General features: G+C 47.4%; 1 pseudogene; it reads right to left on the reverse strand.

Moving 5' to 3' along the window:
- Positions 1 to 22,232: 22,232 nt before the first annotated feature.
- LOC120713161 lies at positions 22,233 to 22,914 on the reverse strand (annotated as a pseudogene).
- Positions 22,915 to 23,389: the final 475 nt, after the last annotated feature.

The following is a 23,389-nucleotide window of genomic DNA, read 5'->3' on the forward strand; positions in this document are numbered from 1 at the left end:
CCGTGTGTCCTTGGTTCTGGCACACGGCAAATCAGTAAGTTTCGCCGTGTGCCTAGATTATGACGCACGGCGAATTATGGTCAGTTCGCCGTGTGCCTAGCCCTGGCACACGGTGAACTAGGTTACCAGGTAGTCACATGGTCACTTTGCCGTGTGCCTAGTCCCTGGCACACGGCAAAGTGACCAAACAGATCCTATTCTTTTTTTGTTTTTCACGTATAAAGGACCCCATATCACAACATATATATCACAGGCATTACATATCACATAAATATCACAACTAGGTGGAAATAACTTCAAACACATCCAGAAGTCCAATGCAAAGTCCAGAAGTTCACAAATACATATCTAGAAGTTCACAAGTCCATAAATATTGAAATAAACAAGTTTATGGCTGTGGTGGGTCGTCGAACGGTGGGGCGCCGCCGAACTGAGGTGGGAACAACTGCTGTGGGAGCGTCGGTGAGATGCCCGGCGACAATTCTGGCGTATTCGATGCCGCCGATAGATTCTGCAAAAAAAGTAAGATAGTAAATTGCAGGTGAGACAAAAACCAAGTTCTCAAATTATAATAGAGCACTAAAGGATCATATGTAGGTCCCCTAAATCGTTAAGTGAGTAATGTAAGTCACAATCTCTAAGTCTAAAGTTCTCTAAGTATCTAATACTTCATAAAAAACTAAAGGATTTTCAAAATACTCACAGGAGGAGTAGTAGGAGGAGGAGCCATAGGGAATTGCATGGCTGGCATGGGATTACCCATTTGGACAGAAAGACCTCGAATGTAGTTGTACATCTGGGCCATCTCGGCCGCCTGCTTCTGCTCGTCTAGAGTGTAGAAAAAATCTATAAAAATCTCATATTCAAACATAGAGTACCAAACAAATTATGAAGAGTGTAGAAAAAATTTGGAAGCAAAAACATGATTTTTTTTTTGTGTTCGCCGCGTGCTCAACTAAGGCACACGGCAAACATAATCTTTGCCGTGCGCCTAGAGCCAGGCACACGGCAAAGGTCTATGTGTTGCCGTGTGCCAGCGTGGACACACGGCGAATAGGGACTGTCGTGACGTCCGTCCGAGTGTTGACGGCAGCCGGGGAGTTCGCCGTGTGTCAACCGACAGGCACACGGCGAAGATGGGAGTTCGCCGTGTGCCTAGCCCTGGCACACGGCAAACAATAACGGCCGTGAGGCCCCCTGACGGCAGAAGGGTGTGCCCCGCACGTGATCCATGTTCGCCGTGTGCCTACTGGCTGACCCACGGCGAAGATCAAGGTTTGCCGTGTGCTGGCCCTTGGCACACGGCGAAGTGTAGGGTTTCCCGTGTGTTTTTTCTTTGCCGTGTGTTCTTCTGGCGACACACGGCAAAGGAGGTCTTCGTCGTGTGCCCGAAATAATGCACACGGCGAAGATTCTGGCAAATGGCAAAATACCGTTTTCCGGTAGTGGGCCTTCCGGCATGGCAACGGAACCGTAGCCCCCAAGGGGATGAAAAGGGGAGGAACGTGAGCGGGTGCTTGGAGGAGAGGAAGGAGGGTGGTCCCGAGGCGCAGGTACGATGGGGAGGCGGATGCCGGGCTCAAGGGATGGAGGGAAGGGACGGGTGGCGTCATAGCCGGAGGTGGGAGAGGGAGGAGGGGCGTGGTCGCCAGGAGCGCAAGAGACGCTCATGGCTATCCCTGTGAGAGGCAGTGGAGGCCTGCTCCTTGGTGTGATGAGTGATTGCCAACACGTGGAGTGGACTAATCGTGTGTAGTCGCGACTCTGTGGAGATTGCGCCAGTTCTTGGTCTGTGGTGTGCAGGTACACGGATGGCGCGGTGGCAGCGAGATGGTTTCGACAAGAGCGAGGCGCATGTCGATGGACCATGCGGTGGCGTTGCGGTGGCAGGGAGCTCGATGACCATGCGAAGGCGGGAGACCTTGCGGTGGCGTTGGAGGCCCGACCGGATGACCGTGCGGTGGAAAAGGGCAGCCCAGATGCTTGGGCCACTGCTGGGCCGCGTTGCGATTCACTCCTGGGGCCAAGGCGAGACGACGTGGAGTTTGTTGGTAGCTCGAAAAAAACCAACGGCTGGAATGCGTCGACATCGGCCAAGTCGGAGAGGGTCCGGCGGGAGGTCGGACACGTGGCGACATCGGGCTTGGCGGGTGTGCTGGAAACATCGCGGGGGAAGGTTTCGCGGTTCCTCCAAAACCGCACCCGGACTCGGTTTCGGCAGTTTTCCCAAAACTGCCCCCGTGAAGATTCCAGAAGGACGCGTGGCGACATCAGAGGAATTGTGTCGGGTCGAAGCAAAGTTCCCCAAGTCGTCGCAGCCGTCTAATGGACTTCAATGTATCTTTTCTGTTTTTGCCCCTAAGGGCCTTCTAGTTTATTTCTAGCCTTAGGGGTAGTTTAGTCTTTAGGTGGAGACTTGCAGGGAAAGGAAAAGGGAGGCACCTAGAGTAGGTGGCGCTGGCTGGCTGGCAAAAAGGGGTGCCCCCCCTCTCCCTGGCTTGCGCGCTGGACAGAAAAGAAGAAAAGAGCCAGCCGCCCTCCTCTTCTCCCTCTATGTCCTTCCTCCCTTCTCTCTTCTAGGTAGGATTTTAGCCATGGATTTGTGAAGATCTTGTACTGAATTTTCGTGGGAAAGGAGGCCCTTCCCTCCTTGTGCCCTCTGGGAATTGGAGTAAGTTTTCAATCTCATACGCTTCATGTTTTGATCGTGATGATTGTTGATTTCGTTTGTTGGATCATGAAGTGCGAGATTGGTGTAGTTCTTTGAGCTCTTTGATGTGATTCTAACCCTTCTTGCCTAGTGCAAATCCTCTGGAAATCACGAGCTCGTTAGGATCTTAGTTCTTGAGCTTTTCACGTTTTTGAGAAAACCCCGTTCTTGTTCACTAAACCTGCGATTCCTCCTAAACCATGGAGTGATTCGTCAATTCCTTACGTGGACATGTTCACAAGCCCTTTGTGATCATGCCTACAAAATTTGGTAAGGTTTGGACTTGATTTGGTCCCTTAAACTTTGAGTTTTGGATCGAGCCGAGAGGAAAACAGAGTTTCTGGGCTTGGACAGAATTTCTTCCTAACACCGGTTAAACCGACGCTCGAGTTCGAGGTCGTCGGTTCAACCGGTGAGTAGATTTCTCGCTAGTTGGGGTTTTCTGCGTGTTGTTGGATTGCACCGGTGCTTTCTCTCTCTATAGCATCGGTTCATCCGATGTTGCTTCTGTGTGTGCTGTTTTGGGTCGTTTAACCGCCGTATCGACTTTTCTTAGCGCCGGTTGAACCGGTGATGTGCACTCGGCTTTGACAGTTGGTGCACGTCGGTTTAACCGGTGCTCACATCACGGTTTTGGTGCGCTTTGTTGCCCCTCTGGACAACTGCACCGACGTCAGTCTCTGATTTAGTCGGTTAAACCGGCGTCGCTCACCGGTTGAACCGACGCTATTCAAACCAGGGCGTCGGATCAACCGGTGCTTGCTGTTCACCTGCTACTAGCTCTGTATCACCGGATAGACCGACATACTTAAGTTGTATACGTCGGTTTAACCGGTGATAATATACCGTGCTGTTATCGAGCTGACTTCGTGTGTTTACTTCCGCGCTCGATTTCACTTGTTCCTAAGGTTTTTAGTGTTCGTGTAGCTCTTCTATAGCTACTCAGCACTACACCTAGGACTCTAGGTTTGGGGTGCGCTTTTGGATCTTGAGCCAAAGTTTTCGATTGTGATAATTTTCGAAAGCTCCCATTCACCCCCCCTCTGGTCGCATTTCTCGGTCCTACAATTGGTATCAGAGCCGGGACGGTTTCTTTATAGCCTTCTCCAGTTCGAAACCGTTGTGCGACCATGGGTTCACCAGGCAAACCCCCGATCTTCGATGGATCTGATTACAACTATTGGAAGGTGCACATGCGTGCCTATCTTTTAAGTCTAGGTTCCGAGATCTGGGAGATTTGCGTGGACCCTGATTATGTGAACCTTGCGGTCCGCACGACCAAGCTTCAGGTTAGGAGATATGAGGTCAATAGCAAGGCGTACAACGCTCTCATAGCCTGTCTCTCTCGTCCTGAGTTCGATCGTGTCAGCGACCTTCTCACAGCCCGGGAGATTTGGACACGGTTGGCCAATTTCCATGAGGGAACCAACCATGTCAAGTCTAGGCTATTTGAGACTCACCGGCGGGAGTTCGAGAACTTTTCTCAGTTGCCGGGTGAGAGCATCGACACCATGTTCAGTCGTTTCCAGTCGATTGTAAACAAGGTGCGTGCAAACCAGCCACAGGGCACCCAGGCCTACTCCGATCATGAGAAGGCTATGAAGCTTCTCTATGCTCTTGATCGCAAGGTCTGGGAGGTGAAGGTCCAGACTATCATAGAGTCTGCTGGCTATGAAACCCTCACCGTGGATGAGCTATTCAGCAAGCTCAAGGCTTCGGAGGTGGAGAAGCTCTCTCGAGCTAAGATGGAAGGCAATCATGCTGATGCCTCCGCCTCCAAGTCGATGGCCCTAGTAGGCAACTCTGGAGCTAACTTTGACTCTTCTCTTGGAGGTTTTTGCTTGTCTTCTCTTGTGTCTGTGACAGATGAGCAGCTGGAGGTGCTGGGAAATGAGGAGCTTGCACTGATCATCCACAAGTTCCAGCGTGCCTTCAACAACAGACAAGCACGAGCGAAGACCTGTTTCAACTGTGGCAAGACCGGCCACTTCGCCGCCGAGTGCCCCAAGAAGAAGAGTTCCAGGGATGATGACGGCCGCTCCAGGCACGAGGAGTACCGCGAGCACCGCCACAAGCACAAGAGTGGGCACTCCCACAAGAAGAATGGCGGACGCTCCAAACGGCACCATGAGTGGAAGAAGAAGAACGTCGGCAAGTACAAGGACAAGCAGGCGTTCGTCGCCCAGAGCGAGGATCACTCCTCCACCAGCCAGAGTTCGACTTCTTCGTCCTCATCCAGCTCCAGTGACTCCGACTCACACCACCGTGGCGAGAAGAAGCGGAGCTCCAAGAAAAAGGCCACAGAGGGCTTCACTGGCCTTTGCCTCAATGCTGGGAAGGCGGCCGGTCTCTGCACCATGGCCATCGACTCCGACGCCGACGGAACTCCTTCCACTACTGCAGAGCTTGCACCTCAGCTAGAGTCAAGCTCTGAGGTACGTCCTGAGCACCCCACTCCTGAGGAGTTGGAGGATCTTTACACTGCTCTAGATAATCAGGACTTGATCATTAAGGATGCAAAGAGGCAGTTTAGAGCTTTGAGACAGGAGCTGAAGGAAGCTAAGCTAGTTCTAGAAATTGCTCAGTCTGCACCTATTGTGGAGGAGTGTGTTGAGGAGGATGAGTGCAGTCAGTGCATCGGTTTGATGTCTGACCTGTCCGAGCTCAGGAGCAAGTATGATGAGAACTTGCTCAAGCTCGAGGAGGGCAAGAAGGCCTTGGATGAGCTCAAGTCCCGGCCTACCCTCTTGGGTGCTTGCAAGGAGTGCCCAGCACTTAGAGAAGAGCTTAAGGAGAAGAATGCTGCTTTGAGGAAGTTGGAGAAATCCGCAGTTCCTAGCTCTTGCCCTGCTGATTGTACTGTGTGCCCAAGCCTGATCTCTGAGCTTGAGGAGGCACGGAAGGACAAGACCCAGATGGAGGAGGAGAACTCCCACCTTCGGGAGATTCTCAGTTGGGTGTCCGCCCGTGAGCCTCAGTTGGGCATGATGGTTCAGCAGTTTAAGCGTCCTGATGGTGTTGGGGTTGGTTTTGCTTTTACTCCTGCTGACTTTGTCCAACCCTATGGTAAGATTGGTGAGATACTTGAGCCGAGTGTGAATGTACTCTCTTCCACAGCTTCACCAGTTCCTAAGCCAGCACCAGTTAAGGATGGAATCTTCACTGAGCCACCTAAAGCTCCACCTAAGAATCCAGTGTGGGTTCCCAAGCCTAACCATCTCAAGAACCTACTGGATACACTCCCTCCTAGTGGTAAGCCAATTCCTAAGCCCAAGGTGAGGACTCAGCCCCCCAGAGTTCCTCAGAGAGCCCCAGCTTCTACACCACAGCCTACACACAAGAGAGAGCCTTACCTGTGTGAGTGGTGCGAAAGGGAGGGTCACTTGGCAGAGTTTTGCTTCCGGAGGTTGAGGTTTGAGCGCAGGCAGTCTGAGAGGCGCGCTCCGGAGGTGTTCCACCAGCCTATAGGTGGACACACTCCAGCTCGACGTGGGCAGAGGCGGGATGCCAAGCCACGTCGTGTAGGTGGAGGAGGGGGAGGCGGTGGTGGTTACCGCGCTCCTGTTGGTGGTTTCGCCGGCCCTGTTCCACACCGTGCTTTCGGTGGTGGTCAGCGTGGTCGAAGCTTTGGTGGCGGAGGCGCACCACGTTTTCCTCAGCGTGGTGGTCGCCAGCCATAGTTTTCGTTTGAGGATACTTACCCTGCTTTTGAGCAGATGGCACGACACTGGTTTGCTTCCTTCTGTGCTAACCCCAGTGTCGGGCCATTTGCCCGCTCTTTCTCTTCTTACTGAGCAGGATACTCGAGGCCTGGAGGACATATGGCTCATGGACTCCGGTTGTTCGCGCCACATGACCGGTAGTCATAGATGGTTCTCCAGCCTCACCCCGATGAAGGACAAAGAGTACATCACCTTCGGGGATAACAGCAAAGGAAAGGTACGTGGAGTTGGCGCTATTCGAATTTCTGATGACTTCACCCTGAGAGAGGTTGCTCTCGTCGATAAACTTGGTTTTAATCTGCTTTCTGTCTCGCAACTTCTTGATGATGGGTTTGAGGTGAGTTTCAAGAGAGGTTGCTCGCGTGTTCTTGATTCCAGAGGGGATTTTGTGTGCGGCATTGTTCCTTTTGGTCGTGTGTTTCGCATTGATTTTTTTGGATCTTCTTCTAGCACCTCTCACTGTCTGGTGACTGGTCAGTCTTCTGAGCTCTGGAAGTGGCATAGGAGGCTTGGTCACTTGAGTTTTGACCTACTAGTTAGGCTCAGCTCACTTGATTTGATCCGAGGATTGCCCAAGCTCAAGTTGGACAAGGACCTTGTTTGTCACCCGTGTCGTCACGGGAAGATGGTTTCCCTTCCGCACCCACCTGTGAATCAGGTGATGACATCGCACCCAGGCGAGCTTCTTCACATGGACACCGTTGGTCCTGCTCGTGTGCGCTCTGTCGGTGGGAAGTGGTACATTCTTGTGATCGTTGACGATTTCTCTCGATACTCTTGGGTTTTCTTTTTGGAGACTAAGGATGAGGCTTTTCAGTACTTTCGAGACCTTGCCTTGAGGTTACAGAACGAGCTTCCACATGCCATGAGGGCTATCCGCAGTGATAATGGCTCTGAATTTAAGAACGCTCGTTTTGATGACTTCTGTCGTGGCTTTGGTCTTGATCACCAGTACTCCTCTCCTTATGTTCCTCCACAGAATGGCGTGGTTGAAAGCAAAAATCGGACCCTAGTGGAGATGGCCAGGACAATGCTTGATGAGCATAGGACTCCTAGGCGTTTTTGGGCCGAGGCAATCAACACCGCATGCTATGTTGCCAACCGCATCTTCCTTCGCTCATTCATGAAAAAGACTTCGTATGAGTTGCGGTTTGGTCGACAGCCCAGAGTGTCCCACCTGCGTGCTTTTGGTTGCAGATGCTTTGTTCTGAAGGAGGGAAATCTTGATAAGTTCGAGTCTAGGAGCTCTGATGGCATTCTTCTTGGCTATGCTCTTCAATTCAGAGGCTATCGTGTTCTTATTCTTGAGACTAACCGGATCGTCGAAACTTGTAATGTAACCTTCGACGAGTCCACTCCTTCTTTGTCTACTTCTTTGGAGTGTGCAGGTGATGATGAGTTTGGCCAGGACATCTTTGAGGATGAGGATGAGCCTGAGGCCTTTGAGGGTGATGGTGGTGTCCCTACGCCGGCTGCAGGCCCACTTCCTGGAGATTCGAGTTCTGACAACGATGGCGGCCCGCTCCCCACAGCTTCGACTACGGCCGATCCATGTCCAGCTCAAGGTTCTTCCTCCGGGACCCATGTTGAGGGCGGTGGCGAGGCAACTTCGTCAAGAGAAGCACCACGACACATTCAGCGTCGTCATCCACCTCAACAAATGTTAGGTGACCTCAACGAGCGAACCACGAGGTCTAAGGTAACAAGTATCGCTGGCTTTGCTCATTCAGCGTTTGTTGCCTCCTTTGAGCCCAAAGATATTGGACATGCTTTATCTGATTCTAACTGGGTCAATGCCATGCATGAGGAGCTAGAAAACTTTGAGCGAAACCAAGTCTGGGTCCTAGTAGAGCCTCCACCAGATTGCCACCCTATAGGTACCAAATGGGTTTTCAAGAACAAACAGGGTGAGGATGGGATGGTTGTGAGGAACAAGGCTAGGTTAGTAGCTCAGGGTTACAGCCAGCAGGAGGGGATAGATTATGAGGAGACCTTTGCACCTGTAGCTCGTCTAGAGGCCATCCGGATCTTTTTAGCCTTTGCAGCTTCGAAGGGGTTCAAGCTGTACCAGATGGATGTAAAGAGTGCCTTTTTGAACGGGTTTATAGAGGAGGAGGTCTATGTGAAGCAGCCTCATGGCTTTGAGTGTCCCAAGTTTCCAGACCGAGTCTTCAAGCTTCAGAAGGCTTTGTATGGTCTGAAGCAAGCCCCTAGAGCCTGGTATGCGAGATTGAGAGCCTTTTTGCTTAAGCAGGGGTTTGTCATGGGATCGGTAGATAAGACTTTGTTTCTCCTCAGGCGTGGTGCTGATTTTCTGTTGGTTCAGATTTACGTGGATGATATCATCTTTGGTGGCTCCTCTCACTCTCTTGTTTCTAGCTTTTCTGATGACATGAGCAGGGAGTTTGAGATGTCTATGATGGGTGAGCTTCAGTTCTTCCTCGGATTGCACATCAAGCAAACCCGGGATGGCACCTTCGTCCACCAGGCCAAGTACACCAAGGACATGCTCAAGAAGTTCGACTTCGGGGACCTCAGTCCCATGCCGACTCCTATGAGCACTTCTACGGCGCTGGATGAGGACACTGAAGGTGTTGCTGTGGACCAGAAGGAGTACAGGAGCATGATCGGCTCGCTCCTGTACCTGACGGCCACCAGACCTGACATCCAGTTCGCGGTCTATCTCTGCGCGAGGTTCCAGGCTTCTCCGCGCACTTCTCACAGGAACGTTGTGAAGAGGATTTTCAGGTACCTTCGATACACTCCTGAGTTTGGCTTATGGTACTCTGCTTCCTCTTCTCTTGCGTTGGTTGGCTTTTCTGATGCTGATCATGGTGGGTGTCAGATTGATCGCAAGTCGACTTCAGGCACCTGTCAGTTTCTTGGGACTTCTCTTGTGTCTTGGTCTGCCCGCAAGCAAACTAGTGTAGCTCTTTCCACCACAGAAGCCGAATACATTGCTGCTGCTAGTTGCTGCTCCCAGATCCTTTGGATGAGACACACTCTCAGTGATTATGGCCTAACCTATGGCAGAGTTCCTATTTTCATTGACAGCACCTCAGCCATTAGTTTAGCCAAGAACCCCATCCTACACTCTCGCTCCAAGCATATAGATGTGAGGTTCCACTTCCTGAGAGATCATTATGAGAAGGGTGATGTCGAGCTGACCCATGTATCCACTGATAATCAAGTAGCCGACATCTTGACCAAGCCCCTAGAACAAGCCACCTATGCTCGCTTGCGGGGAGAGCTTGGCGTGTGCTACCCATTTTGAGTTGGGTAGTTGTTTTTGTAGTTTAGGTTTTGTGTTTCCTTCTTTTTGCTTTTTCTTGCATTTTGTGTACATACCATCTTGCATTGCATTTCCTCATATGCATTACACTTGCACTAAGCTTCTCATGTATGATATCTGCATTTGCTTGTGCCTTGTGCTATGCTATGAGTTGTATATATGCTTTGACCATGAGTAGCTAGCTCCTTTGAATATGTTGTATATTGGCTCTGAGCTTAGCTATTTTATTCTTTGAAAATCATAAAACATGGTCACCTTCTGGATCTGCTACTAGCATGTGTAGGCTTGTATGCATGTGCTATCTTTTTCATGCCTAGTGGGAAGGTCCTTGTTTCATGCAACATGATGCCCTTTTTCCTGTTGGAATAGTTTAATTGGTATCTAATTTCAAAAAGTCCAACAATCTGGTATATCTTGGGTTGCTTTGAGTGAAAAGATCCAGGTGAGATTACTTGCACCACTGTTCTTGATCCAAGACTGCTCCTCTGGAGAACTTGGACAAGGCTGTGGATGACTGAGAGTGGTGTCTTAAGCTTCTGATGGTCTTTTACCTAGGCTTGGCACATTCGCTAAGTTAAGCATTGCAAATTTTCAACCCCTGGCACCTCTTCTTGTTGAGAAATTTAGAGTTTTCAGTTGGTGGAGTGGCGGTTGCTATGATATGCTTTGGATAGCTCACCGGTATGTTCTTGATAGTACTAGCATGCTTGTTTACCGTCTAGTATGCTAGGTCCTTTATGGTGATGCTTTTCTTTTACAAATGAAAAATGCTTGCTCATGATCTGTATAGATATATTCTTATGAGCTTCTCCATGCTTTGTCTTTGTATATGCACCCTCATATGCTGTGCTGATTCGACCCTTGCAAATGCTCTTGTTCTGTACCTGGAAGCTTTTTAGGCATGCATGCACTGCACTTCATGGCATATTTTCAGGGGGAGCATCTTTGCAGGGGGAGTTTCCTTGACGTGTGCCTTGTCAACAAGGGGGAGAGAATGTTGTTTTGTGTCTCATTGTGTCTCACCTTAGGGGTTAGGGGGAGAATTTCTTGATCCTTGTCCTAAGGGGGAGAGATTGTTTGTTTGGTCTCAGGGAGAGATTCAGACTTTAAGTGTGCACACATCGGGGGAGAGTTGCATAGTGAGGGGGAGCTGCATTTCAGGGGGAGTTTCTTGAGCTTTCTCATGCTCTTTGCTGGTTGCGTTGAGCTTTGCCTCTTTCTGGAGGGACCAGCTTTGCACATGCTTGGCTGTGTTGAGCCTTGCCTCTTTCTTGAGGGGTCAAGCATATTTTGGAGTCAGTGCGTCGAGCCGTTGCCCTTGTCTTAGGGGCTGACTCTTTTGGCTTTGCTATCTCCAAGTGATCTTTTCTGGCTTTCATTCGCCTTTGATCACTTGAGTTAGCTCTCTTTGTTTTCTATTTCTTTTTGGTCATTCTTTTTCTTTCACCAGTGCCCGTGTGGGGTGTGGTGTTGACAATACACTCATCAAGGGGGAGATTGAGAGGCAGTGGAGGCCTGCTCCTTGGTGTGATGAGTGATTGCCAACACGTGGAGTGGACTAATCGTGTGTAGTCGCGACTCTGTGGAGATTGCGCCAGTTCTTGGTCTGTGGTGTGCAGGTACACGGATGGCGCGGTGGCAGCGAGATGGTTTGGACAAGAGCAAGGCGCATGTCGATGGACCATGCGGCGGCGTTGCGGTGGCAGGGAGCTCGATGACCATGCGGAGGCGGGAGACCTTGCGGTGGCGTTGGAGGCCCGACCGGATGACCGTGCGGTGGAAAAGGGCGGCCCAGATGCTTGGGCCACTGCTGGGCCGCGTTGCGATTCACTCCTGGCGCCAAGGCGAGACGGCGTGGAGTTTGTTGGTAGCTCGAAAAAAACCAACGGCTGGAATGCGTCGACGTCGGCCAAGTCGGAGAGGGTCCGGCGGGAGGTCGGACACGTGGCGACATCGGGCTTGGCGGGTGTGCTGGAAACATCGCGCGGGAAGGTTTCGCGGTTCCTCCAAAACTGCACCCGAACTCGGTTTCGGCAGTTTTCCCAAAACTGCCCCCGTGAAGATTCCAGAAGGACGCGTGGCGACATCAGAGGAATTGCGTCGGGTCGAAGCAAAGTTCTCCAAGTCGTCGCAGCCGTCTGATGGACTTCAATGTATCTTTTCCGTTTTTGCCCCTAAGGGCCTTCTAGTTTATTTCTAGCCTTAGGGGTAGTTTAGTCTTTAAGTGGAGACTTGCAGGGAAAGGAAAAGGGAGGCACCTAGAGTAGGTGGCGCTGGCTGGCTGGCAAAAAGGGGTGCCCCCCCTCTCCCTGGCTTGCGCGCTGGACAGAAAAGAAGAAAAGAGCCAGCCGCCCTCCTCTTCTCCCTCTATGTCCTTCCTCCCTTCTCTCTTCTAGGTAGGATTTTAGCCATGGATTTGTGAAGATCTTGTACTGAATTTTCGTGGGAAAGGAGGCCCTTCCCTCCTTGTGCCATCTGGGAATTGGAGTAAGTTTTCAATCTCATACGCTTCATGTTTTGATCGTGATGATTGTTGATTTCGTTTGTTGGATCATGAAGTGCGAGATTGGTGTAGTTCTTTGAGCTCTTTGATGTGATTCTAACCCTTCTTGCCTAGTGCAAATCCTCTGGAAATCACGAGCTCGTTAGGATCTTAGTTCTTGAGCTTTTCACGTTTTTGAGAAAACCCCATTCTTGTTCACTAAACCTGCGATTCCTCCCAAACCATGGAGTGATTTGTCAATTCCTTGCGTGGACATGTTGACAAGCCCTTTGTGATCATGCCTACAAAATTTGGTAAGGTTTGGACTTGATTTGATCCCTTAAACTTTGAGTTTTGGATCGAGCCGAGAGGAAAACAGAGTTTCTGGGCTTGGACAGAATTTCTTCCTAACACCGGTTAAACCGACGCTCGAGTTCGAGGTCGTCGGTTCAACCGGTGAGTAGGTTTCTCGCTAGTTGGGGTTTTCTGCGTGTTGTTGGATTGCACCGGTGCTTTCTCTCTCTATAGCATCGGTTCATCCAATGTTGCTTCTGTGTGTGCTGTTTTGGGTCGTTTAACCGCCGTATCGACTTTTCTTAGCGCCGGTTGAACCGGTGCTGTGCACTCGGCTTTGACAGTTGGTGCACGTCGGTTTAACCGGTGCTCACAGCACGGTTTTGGTGCGCTTTGTTGCCCCTCTGGACAACTGCACCGACGTCAGTCTCTGATTTAGTCGGTTAAACCGGCGTCGCTCACCGGTTGAACCGACGCTATTCAAACCAGGGCGTCGGATCAACCGGTGCTTGCTGTTCACCTGCTACCGGCTCTGTATCACCGGATAGACCGACGTACTTAAGTTGTATATGTCGGTTCAACCGGTGATAATATACCGTGCTGTTATCGAGCTGACTTCGTGTGTTTACTTCCGCGCTCGATTTCACTTGTTCCTAAGGTTTTTAGTGTTCGTGTAGCTCTTCTATAGCTACTCAGCACTACACCTAGGACTCTAGGTTTGGGGTGCGCTTTTGGATCTTGAGCCAAAGTTTTCGATTGCGATAATTTTCGAAAGCTCCCATTCACCCCCCCTCTGGTCGCATTTCTCGGTCCTACACCCTGACCATTCAGAAAGATACAGTTGCTTTCTTCTTATCCGTCACCAGAATCCTCAACGTTGCAGGCTCCCTATACCTGCACCACAATCGTTACTACAGAAGAATAGAATGCCACACTTGTATTCATCACAGAGGCCTACATATATAGGCAGATTACATGTACATGAGCTGTGTTGCTTGACACACGCTAGTCAAACCTAAACCTAAGGAGATCCGGTGTATGTGGCCATGCAAGGCACGGCCGTTCCGGAGTACAGAACGTGGGCATCAAGTATCTTTAGTAGCCCCCCTCAGCCAGGACGTGGGTGAACGTTCAGGCTGCTGCGAAATTCTTCAAAAACTGCCGTAGGTAGCTCTTTTGTAAAGATGTCTGCAAACTGATTGCGAAAAGGAATATGGAGTACCTTGATTTAACCGAGAGAAACCCTGACACGCACGAAATGAAGATCAATTTTGACGTGTTTTGTACGCTGATGTTGCACCGGATTAGAGGACATGTACATGGCACTTATATTGACACAATAGACAATTGTAGAGAGACTTGGTGGACCATGAAGCTCCAGGAGCAGTTGACGCACCCAGCAAGCCTCAACAACAGCATTAGCAATCACTCTATATTCAGCCTCTGTACTTGATCTAAACACTGTGGTTTGCCTTTTTGATGACCAGGCAACAAGATTGTCACCAACATAAACACAGTACCCTGAAGTTGATCGGCGGGTATCTGGGCAACCCGCCCAGTCTGCATTCGAGTAAACTGTAATATCTGTTGTTGTTGATTGATACAATTGAAGGCCCTGCTCAACAGCCCCTCTGATATACCTCAGTATGCGCTTGAGGAGAGCAAGATGCGGCTCCTTGGGAGAATGCATAAATAAGCATGCACGGCATGACTGATATCTGGACGAGTAATGGTAAGATATTGGAGATCCCATGCTAAGCTCCGAAATTCAGAGGGATCTGAAACTGGTTTGCCATCGGAGGAAAGCATGGTTCTGGTGTCAATCGGAGTTGTGCAGGATTGCAATTCAGCATTCGTGCACGCTCTAAGATCTCAAGGGCGTATTGTTCCTGAGAGAGGAAGAATTACCTCTGACAGAACATTTCCTAGAAGGGCTCTGTTTTGTTTATTTGCGCTACTCGCGCTAAAAAAAGAATCTTTCATGCATGGACTACTAAACGAAGTTTATTTGCAAAATATTTTCACAAATGAGTGCAACTTTGCGCGACGAATTTAATGACGGTAATTAATTCACGATTGGCTACATTACTATAGTAACCATCCTCTAATCGTGCGGTCAAAGACCTCAGTAGATTCGTCACGCGAAGTAGTGCAGGGGTTGTGAAGTTACTTTTGCAAACTGCATTCATTTAATACCCATAATTAATGGTCAAAGTATTTTACAAGCTTGTGCTACAAATACCCGTAAGAACTGTTAAGCAGCAAGTCGGTAGCTACTGTGCTTCATGAACCTCGCCATCCAAACTCGTAGTATATGGGCAGTACAAGGTGCGTGTGATATTCCTGAATGCTGACTCAGCAAGGATCATCTGGCTTCTCTCCATGGTTGAAAAATATATAGCACACATTCCACTGCTAAACATTGTAGGCGTTCACTCAAATGTCTACTTTTTTATTGCTTGAAAATACGACTGATTTAATACTATAAGAGGAATGCATTAGCTGGCTACTTATTATGGGCATATTCACTTCTATTTTTCTAACATAATTTTCTAAGACCCCTAAATCTTCATGACAGCGTCTATTTTGGGTGTGGCTAACTTACGGGAGGCCGTAATATAGGTCTATGTTACAGCTGCTCCTTTATTGGAAAGGGGGAAGTCCCCATGTGCCATCTTTCCTTTTTTGGCAAAAAAATTAGCACACGTCAAGAATAAAGTCCTACCAGAACCAAACCTGCACTACCGCTTCCTCCTATTTTGCTTGCTTCCGAATGATTATATCCTCTCAATATTAGTAATTTACTCAATATTTATATTAAAAAGCAACTCTTGGGGACATGACCGGCAAAGCTTCAAAAAGATGTAAGCAAATTTGAACATATACAATAGTATTTTCAGCATTCTTGGGAACGGAGCATGCATTTTTTCCAGAATGTACATATGATTCAAGACAAGATTCTAAACTACAAGATCATAAACCTAGCAACTTGGTTTTATAATATGCTATTTCCACAAACAGATTTGCCTCCCATCCTCCCCTAAAATAAAGAACATCAAAGGGAAAACTAGCTATTCAGAACTCATAAAATCAGAAATGCATGTTTCTATGCTTCATACTTGCATAACTGGTAAGCACCTTTGGTGACCTGCAATGCGACAACACAAAAAAAAAGACCAAATCAGTTAGCATGCAACACATAACAAATATTATTTTGCCTAACTAATAACAATGATTTGCTTAGACTCAACTTGCTTAGACTTGATTGCCTATGAGCTTAAATTATTCTACCTTACCAATAACATATTGTTGCCTAATGGTAAAAATAAACAAGAAAAACTTACATGTCCTAGTTTTAGCCACAAAGCCACTCATTAATCAAAAAGACATGTCCATGGCTTGAAACTAAAACAAATCTTCAATCATCTTTAGACCGAAACTTTATCTTCATTGGGGCATATAATTGATGAAAATTTAAAAATTTAAACTAAAGAAATGACATCAATTCAAGCAAAAAAGAAGCACCCCCTAAACATTGGGGCACTGATTAGAAACATGAATGATTAATTCCAGCAAATACTAAGTCAAGCATTGAGTTTTCATATACCATAACAGAAATAATGTCATATGAATTAAAGCTGTGCGAACTGGGGTGGGGGGGAAGAGATTGCTTCAACTTGTTGGCCTTCTCAGCATCAATGATGCAGAGGGTGTACAAGTACTTGAAGCAGCGCACCTTGAACTTGACAACATACTTGCTCCTCTTGATCTTCATAGAATGGGCAATCTTCCCACTCGCGCAGAGAAGGAAGTCCTTGATCTCTTGGATCTGCTTCGGCTGCAGTCAGATTTGTTTCACAAAACTATTAGACAAAGCATAGACATAAGATGACGCTAATGACTAGAGAGCAAAAGACTTTTTGCAACTAGAAACCACAGACTCCCGCATACATGTTATTTCAATGGTGGCTTACTTATTGCCTAGATAAATACACTGAATTGCCTTTATTCTTAACATATTATTGCCTAGATAAATGCATTGAGTTGCATATATAAAATTAGATGAACTACCTAGATAAATGCTCTGAGTTACCTTTGTTCTTAACACATTATTGCCTTGTGAAATAAATATTGTTGCCTAGAAAAATGAAGACAGTATAAATTCTTTCCTGATAGAGAAACAATGCCAAAAAGCACTGAAGATAGTACAAGTATAAACTGTAGCTATTTTTTTTCCTCTAACGTTTAATAACTAGATAAATAATATCGTCTTGTTCATTTCGTCTATAAACTAAAGTCTATGCTGTGACTTCCTAAGATATGAGATAATTAAATGTTTACCCAAATGACTATTGAATCGGGCAAAATTTGAAGGTTTGAGACCCAAGACTGATATCAGCTACAGTATGTACATTTTAGAAAAAAAAAACTATGGCAGTCTCCATAGAAAGATTTGAAAATTGCTTACTTAATGCTGCTTAATGACGAAATGCTTGTTGTGCTACAGGTTTGCAGAAGACAAAACAACAATTGCATAGAGAATGTGCCCTCTCCCCAGCACAGCCTGAAAAAAAAAATCCTACTACCCACAGATAATTCCGAACTAGCGTAGAGCTACCATAAGTAAAAAATACTATCAGCCATTTTCATTCAAGCTAAATTGTGGAAACAAGCAAAAGATTCTTTCTAAATGCTGTCCCGTAACACTGAATGGTAGACCTCAATGTAAATCAAACCAAAAATAGTATTGATAAGTGAAAGATTGTTTCTAAATTCTTTCCGATTAACTCCATATGATAGACCCAAGTGTAAATTAAACTGAATAATGTTGTGATCATCCATCAACTGTAGTTGCATTTATAGGTTTGCAAAAAGACAAATGAAAACCCATTCCAAATTTTTAACTATATTTCCAATTCAGTTGAACACCGTCATGAAAGTAATTCTTCTGCTGCAGTAACTTTGTAAAGTGATATTGTTGCCCAAATGGCATAATCCCAGCATACCTGAAGGTCAGGGCACTCCTCCTGAGCAAGCAAATGTAGAAATGCGGGGAAGCACTCCAGCCGCTGCTGCCGTGCCGCACCTCTTCGCCAGTGCGCTGCCGCGGCCACAGTTGCGGATGCCGACTATGATGTCAACGCGTCGTCACCGCCCTCACCTCATGCATATCAGGACTTACTACCTGAGAAATTTCCAAAAATTGTACACCACTAACCCGTGGTTGAAGGGACCCAACCCGAATCTGCAGGTAGAAACAATTGAGATGTCATTTCAAAAGAGAATGGTTCCACCTCGAAGCCAGCTTCAAGATTCAACCAACCATAACTGAAGTTTATGTTTTTTTTTATTCAGGATTCAAGATGCCATGTTCCTCTGGCCTTCGGATGCAACTTACAGTAAATCATTTTTTTTCATTGTGCAAGAAGGGTGAAGATACAAAGGAGCTCTTTGCTTACGTGGAATAGAAATTGGATAACAAAATTTCTTAACAAAATGTACTATTATGCCTAGATAGAACAATATTATTGCTTATTGGAACCACTATTATTACCTCTATAGAATAATTTTAGGGGAAACCAACATTGCTGCATATACAGGATAACATTATTGCCTAATTTCTCCTATATTCACCCTATAACTCACCTATGGATGATTTTGTGTAGCGGGAATGGACTGAGAGGTTCAAGTTTATCTTCACCCTCTACCAAAAAACCAATAAAATGAGCACCAGAAACAAATCGATTCCAGTCATAATCGCAGAGAGAGAGAGAGGGGCGCAGGGGGCAATCGCTCACCTAATTCTGACAAGCTTTCTCCACATCAGATCCAATCAGCCACGAGTTACTGATGGTTGCGCTTCCAATCGTCCTCTAAAGAATTCCAGATGCGCTCATGGATGAGCTCCACCAAAATAAACTGCAACAGGTCGAAAAAAATCCTGTCAAATTCCAGTCACAGTCGTGAGGGAGAGAGAGGGAGAGGGGCGCAGGGAGCAATCACTCACATTCTAACCCTAAGCTTTGAACACATCGGATCCAATAGAGCCACGAGTTCCTAATGGTTGTGCTTCCAACCATCCCCTGAAGAATTTCAAATGCGCTCATGGATGAGCACCACCAAACAAACTGCAAAAATAAACCGAAAATCAATTGATTGAGGAGGAGAAATGGATGTGGCGCAAGAGGGGAACACTCACTCAAGTCTGATCTGCGCTTCAACCCCTAAAAATGTCGTGCAGAAGCCGAGATTGCGCGCCGCCGGTGGGGGTTGGAGCATACTGGCGGAGAAGAGAGAGAGAGGAACCCTAGGATGAGAGGGTGAGGAGATGAAATGAACGGCCGCCGCTGGCTCTTCAGTTCCTGATATGTAGTATATGTGGGACCGGTCAGTCAGCTGCACGTGGTCGGGCCGGACGTATCACCTCGATGGATACAGGCGAGACGGATGGGAGCGGCCTTGCAATTAGAATAAAATACGGCCGGCTGTAGAAGAGTCTTTACCTTATTTTGAACGACATGCTTGCTCCAGTTGCTGGTTTAATCATTGTATTATCTAATTTTAGCAGGGTTAGCCCATTGCTACATATGGCATAAGATTATTAAAAATTTGTGTTATGTCTGTTTTAAAATATTGAGCCTATTAGGATATTCAAGGGATGGATCTCTATAAAATTTGACTATCAATTTTAATTAAATTATGCAATAGCCCTGCCTTTCCTATTAACATAGGCCTACATCAGGGGGTCGGCATTGAGCCCTTATTTATTTGTTTTGGTGATGGATGAGGTCACAAGGGACATACAAGGTGATATCCCTTGGTGTATGCTCTTTACTGATGATGTGGTGCTAGTTGATGAGAGTAGAGCAGGGGTTAATAGGAAGTTAGAGCTGTGGAGACGCACGTTAGAATCCAAAGGGTTCAGACTTAGTAGGACCAAGACCGCGTACATGATGTGCGATTTCAGCGCATCTAGGCATGAGGGTGGTGACGTTAGTCTCGATGGGCAAGTGGTGGTCCAGAAGGACACTTTTCGGTATTTAGGTTCGATGCTACAAAAGGATGGCGACATTGATGAAGATGTTAGGCATAGAATCTCAGCTTAATGGAGTCAAGCTTCTGGTGTCCTCTGTGATAGGAGGGTGCCACAAAAGCTAAAAGGTAAGTTCTATAGGATAGTGATTCGCCCGACGATGTTATACGGTACTGAATGTTGGTCTACAAAAAGGCGACATGTCCAGCAACTGAGTGTAGCAAAGATGCGGTTGTTGAGGTGGTTTTGCAGGCACACAAGGAGGGATAGAGTCCAGAACGAAATTATTCGGGAAAGGGTAGGGGTGGCACCAATTGAGGAGAAACTTACCCAACATCGGTCGAGATGGTTTGGATATGTCCAACGGAGGCCTCCGGAGGCGCCGGTGCGTAGTGGGGGTACTAAAGCGTGTCGATAAGATAAAGAGGGGTAGAGGTAGATCTAAACTGACTTGGAACGAGTCGGTTAAGAGTGACCTTAAAGATTGGGATATCTCTGAGGAGGTAGCTTTGGATAGAAGCGCTTAGAGACTAGCTATCAACGTGCATGAACCGTGACCTTTGTGTCTTTTGGATTTCATCTCTAGACTACCCCAACTTGCTTGGGACAAAAGACTAAATTGTTGTTATTGTTGTTGTGTGTTGTAATCGCCCTACCTTAGTGCCTACAATGGCGGAGTCAAGGGGGGCTAGCAGGGGCCACGGCCCACGTAACGGTGGAATTTTTTTTTCAATGCCCCTTATTCTTTGCAGCAAATAATTAAATTAGAAGTTTTACAGCAAGTATAATGTGTAGTAGCTCACGTTGCACCTTCAATTAAAGCCCAGCAGATAGCTCAAGTGGCAACAACTACAAGCAAGAGATTGTTTGTCATAATTTCCTCACCGACTTCACCACTGTAAAAATGCTATTTTCAAAATGGTTTTAGTACGGGCCCCTGAATAAGCCATTAAATGGCTTTACCTACACGATTGAAGAAAAAAATGCAGCTTCTACGGCTGATTCTAAGCGATTGAAGCCATTTTTACCAAATGTTTTTCTTAAAATAGCGTCAGCGTCAACTTCATTAAAAAAACTATAGCCAGAGCTGTTTTAGTAGGAGACCCCGGAGACGGGGAGCTGGAGGTAGCGGAGGGTGATTCCAGGCGTGGCGCGTGCGGAGGCATAGGGACGCCACTGCATGCCCGTGCGGTCACCATCACCGTTGCGGCCATGGCCATCCGTCCCCCGTCCCCTTTGGTCTGGATTTCAGTTCTTCGGTATGCTCGTCACGTCTAAAAGAGCCAAACTTTTGTGTTTCGGTTTACTTTGGTGTTCTAGCAAGCTGGAGGCGCTTCTGATGTAATTAAAGTACCATGAGAAGTTTCCGCAAAACATTGGACCGCGACAGTTTTCCATGAAGCAAAAAACTGTAGTGACCATTTCGCTAACATGCAAACTAAACCCGTCGTTTACTTATTCTCACTTGCTGGAACAAGATTACATCTCTGAAGATGATGATTATGCATCTTCAAAGTAACCTAGTGGTGGCAGCGAACCTTGCAGGGACAGTTGATGACACACTCCGACAAGGATGGCCAGTACAATCCGTCTTTTCTGCAGCGGAACCTCGATGCCCTAGCATCATGGGGTGTGCAACCATTGAATACGTCAAGGATGATTTCAGTTTCGTTGGCGCCAGTTGTCATCTTGCCCTTCCTACCACCTTCTATCATGCTCTCACCTGACACATCACAAAGAGCTCTCAGTGTGAAAGAAAAACATATATGATGATAAGATTTTTCTTTTTTCCCCTCCTTTTATAGAATGAAACCAAGAAGCAGAAATGGCTTTTTTTTAAAAGAGAGAGAGAGAGAGAGAGAGAGAGAGAGAGAGAGATTTTGACTCTCCAATGAATTAATTACCACTGATGAGTGCAGGAATGACAGAGAATGCCAAGAGAAGCAAGGCAAGAAGCAAGAGCCCTTGACTGCTGCGCCTGCTCTTCATCATCGTAAACATTGTCATTCACACTGATGAGTGATGAGGTATAGCTATATGTGTGCTCTTCAACTAAGTTGACTGATGAGTATGTGAATTCTGGGTGCTCCGTGGTTGATACCTGTATATATAGAAGAAGAAAAAACAATAGCATGGGATCAATACTTGCCATACTTGTGACTTCCTTAATTTTCTAGTAACGGTCAGCAATAATAACTCCACTGCTAAACATGGCATAGGTTCATTCAAATTTGTCAAGTCTTGTTCTCACTTCCAAGCATGGCTGATTTGATGCCAAACACTAATGTGGGCATATCTTTCATATAGTCCTCCTAATCTTCAGTTTAAAATTGCTATACTAAATTTTGCAAAGTTTTTCACCGATCTAAACAGGCCCCAAGTGTTCTAGAAACTTTTCATTTGGAATTCAAACATTCAGTGAAGCAGATATTTACTAACTGGAGCCTTATTGTACATACAAATACACGCACACTACTAGTGCTGCATTACCTTACTGCTTGTACCTATGTTCCCAAAAGAACATGAGAAATTTAATGAACCTAATTGTCTTTGGTTATACGGTTATACCATGCATATAATTCCATGGCATGTATAGCTAGAGCAATCAGCAACCAGAAGCAGACTCCATCTGTTGCCAATTCATTGCCAATCCATTGCCTTGCTAGCTAGAGAGAATTGAAGTGAACATGAACAATAGATCAAGCAGCGGCGACGGTGGGCGGCGGCGACCGCAGCGGCACGGCTCTGGCCTTGAGCAGCTGCTTCATGATGACGGTGAATTCAAGCTTCTCGGTGAGGTCCGCCTCCTCGCCGTCAGCCTCGCACCACTCGAACTCCCTCGCAAGGTTGGCCACGAAGTACTCGAGGTGCTGCAGCGCCAGCGCCATGCCGAGGCAGACCCTCCGCCCAGCGCCGAAAGGCATCATCTTGATTTACTTGCTCCCCGTGAGGTCCACGTCCTCCCCTTCCCCGCCGGGCAGGAACCGCTCCGGCCGGAACTCCGAGGCTGCGTCCCACACCTCCTCGTCAAGACCCATGTCACCCACCGCGAAGTTGATCGGCGCTCCGGTGGGTACAGGGTACCCGTCTAGCGTCGTGTCCTCGTTCACGGCGTGCGGGAGCGGGTAGTGGCCCAATGGGTGGCGCCGGAGCCCCTCCAGCACCACGGCCTTCAGGTACGGCATCGCCGGCAGGTCCTCCTCCCGCACCTCTCCGTCAGAAGCGCCGACAATGCCGGCCACCTCGTCCCGCAGCCTATCCTACATCGCTGAGTTCGATGGAGTGGAGGATCTTGTTCTTGCCCATAAGATTTGGTCCACACTCCAGAACTTTCACGAGGGTACAAATTAAGTGAAGGCTCGTCTCTTCGAGACCTATCATCGTGAGTACGAGAATTTCTCACATTTTCCCGGCGAGACCACTGATGCCCTCTTTCAACGCTTTGTTTCTATTGTGAACAAAATGAAAACGAATGTTACTGTCTTGCCCTATACTGATCATGATCAGGCAATGAAATTATTGCATTCTTTGGATCGAAGTGTATGGGGCACAAAAGTTGATGCAATTATCGAGTTTGTTGGTTATGAAACTCTCTCCACCACTGAGCTTTTCTCCAAGTTGAAATCAACTGAGGTTGATATTCAACTCAGAACCAAACATGAGGGTCACGTGAAGGATCCTAACTCCTTGGCCCTTGTAACCGGTTCTGGACAGGCTGCTAATGCTAACTCAAGTCCAAGTGCCTTTGCTTTGTCTGCTTTGCTTTCTGTGATAGAGGAGCAGCTAGAGGAAATTGGAGATGATGAGCTCGCGCTGTTCGCGAAGAAGATCAAGCGGTTCAGCAACAACCGCAAGG

Source organism: Panicum virgatum, chromosome 6K (genome assembly GCF_016808335.1).
Source record: "Panicum virgatum strain AP13 chromosome 6K, P.virgatum_v5, whole genome shotgun sequence".
NCBI lineage: Eukaryota > Viridiplantae > Streptophyta > Magnoliopsida > Poales > Poaceae > Panicum > Panicum virgatum.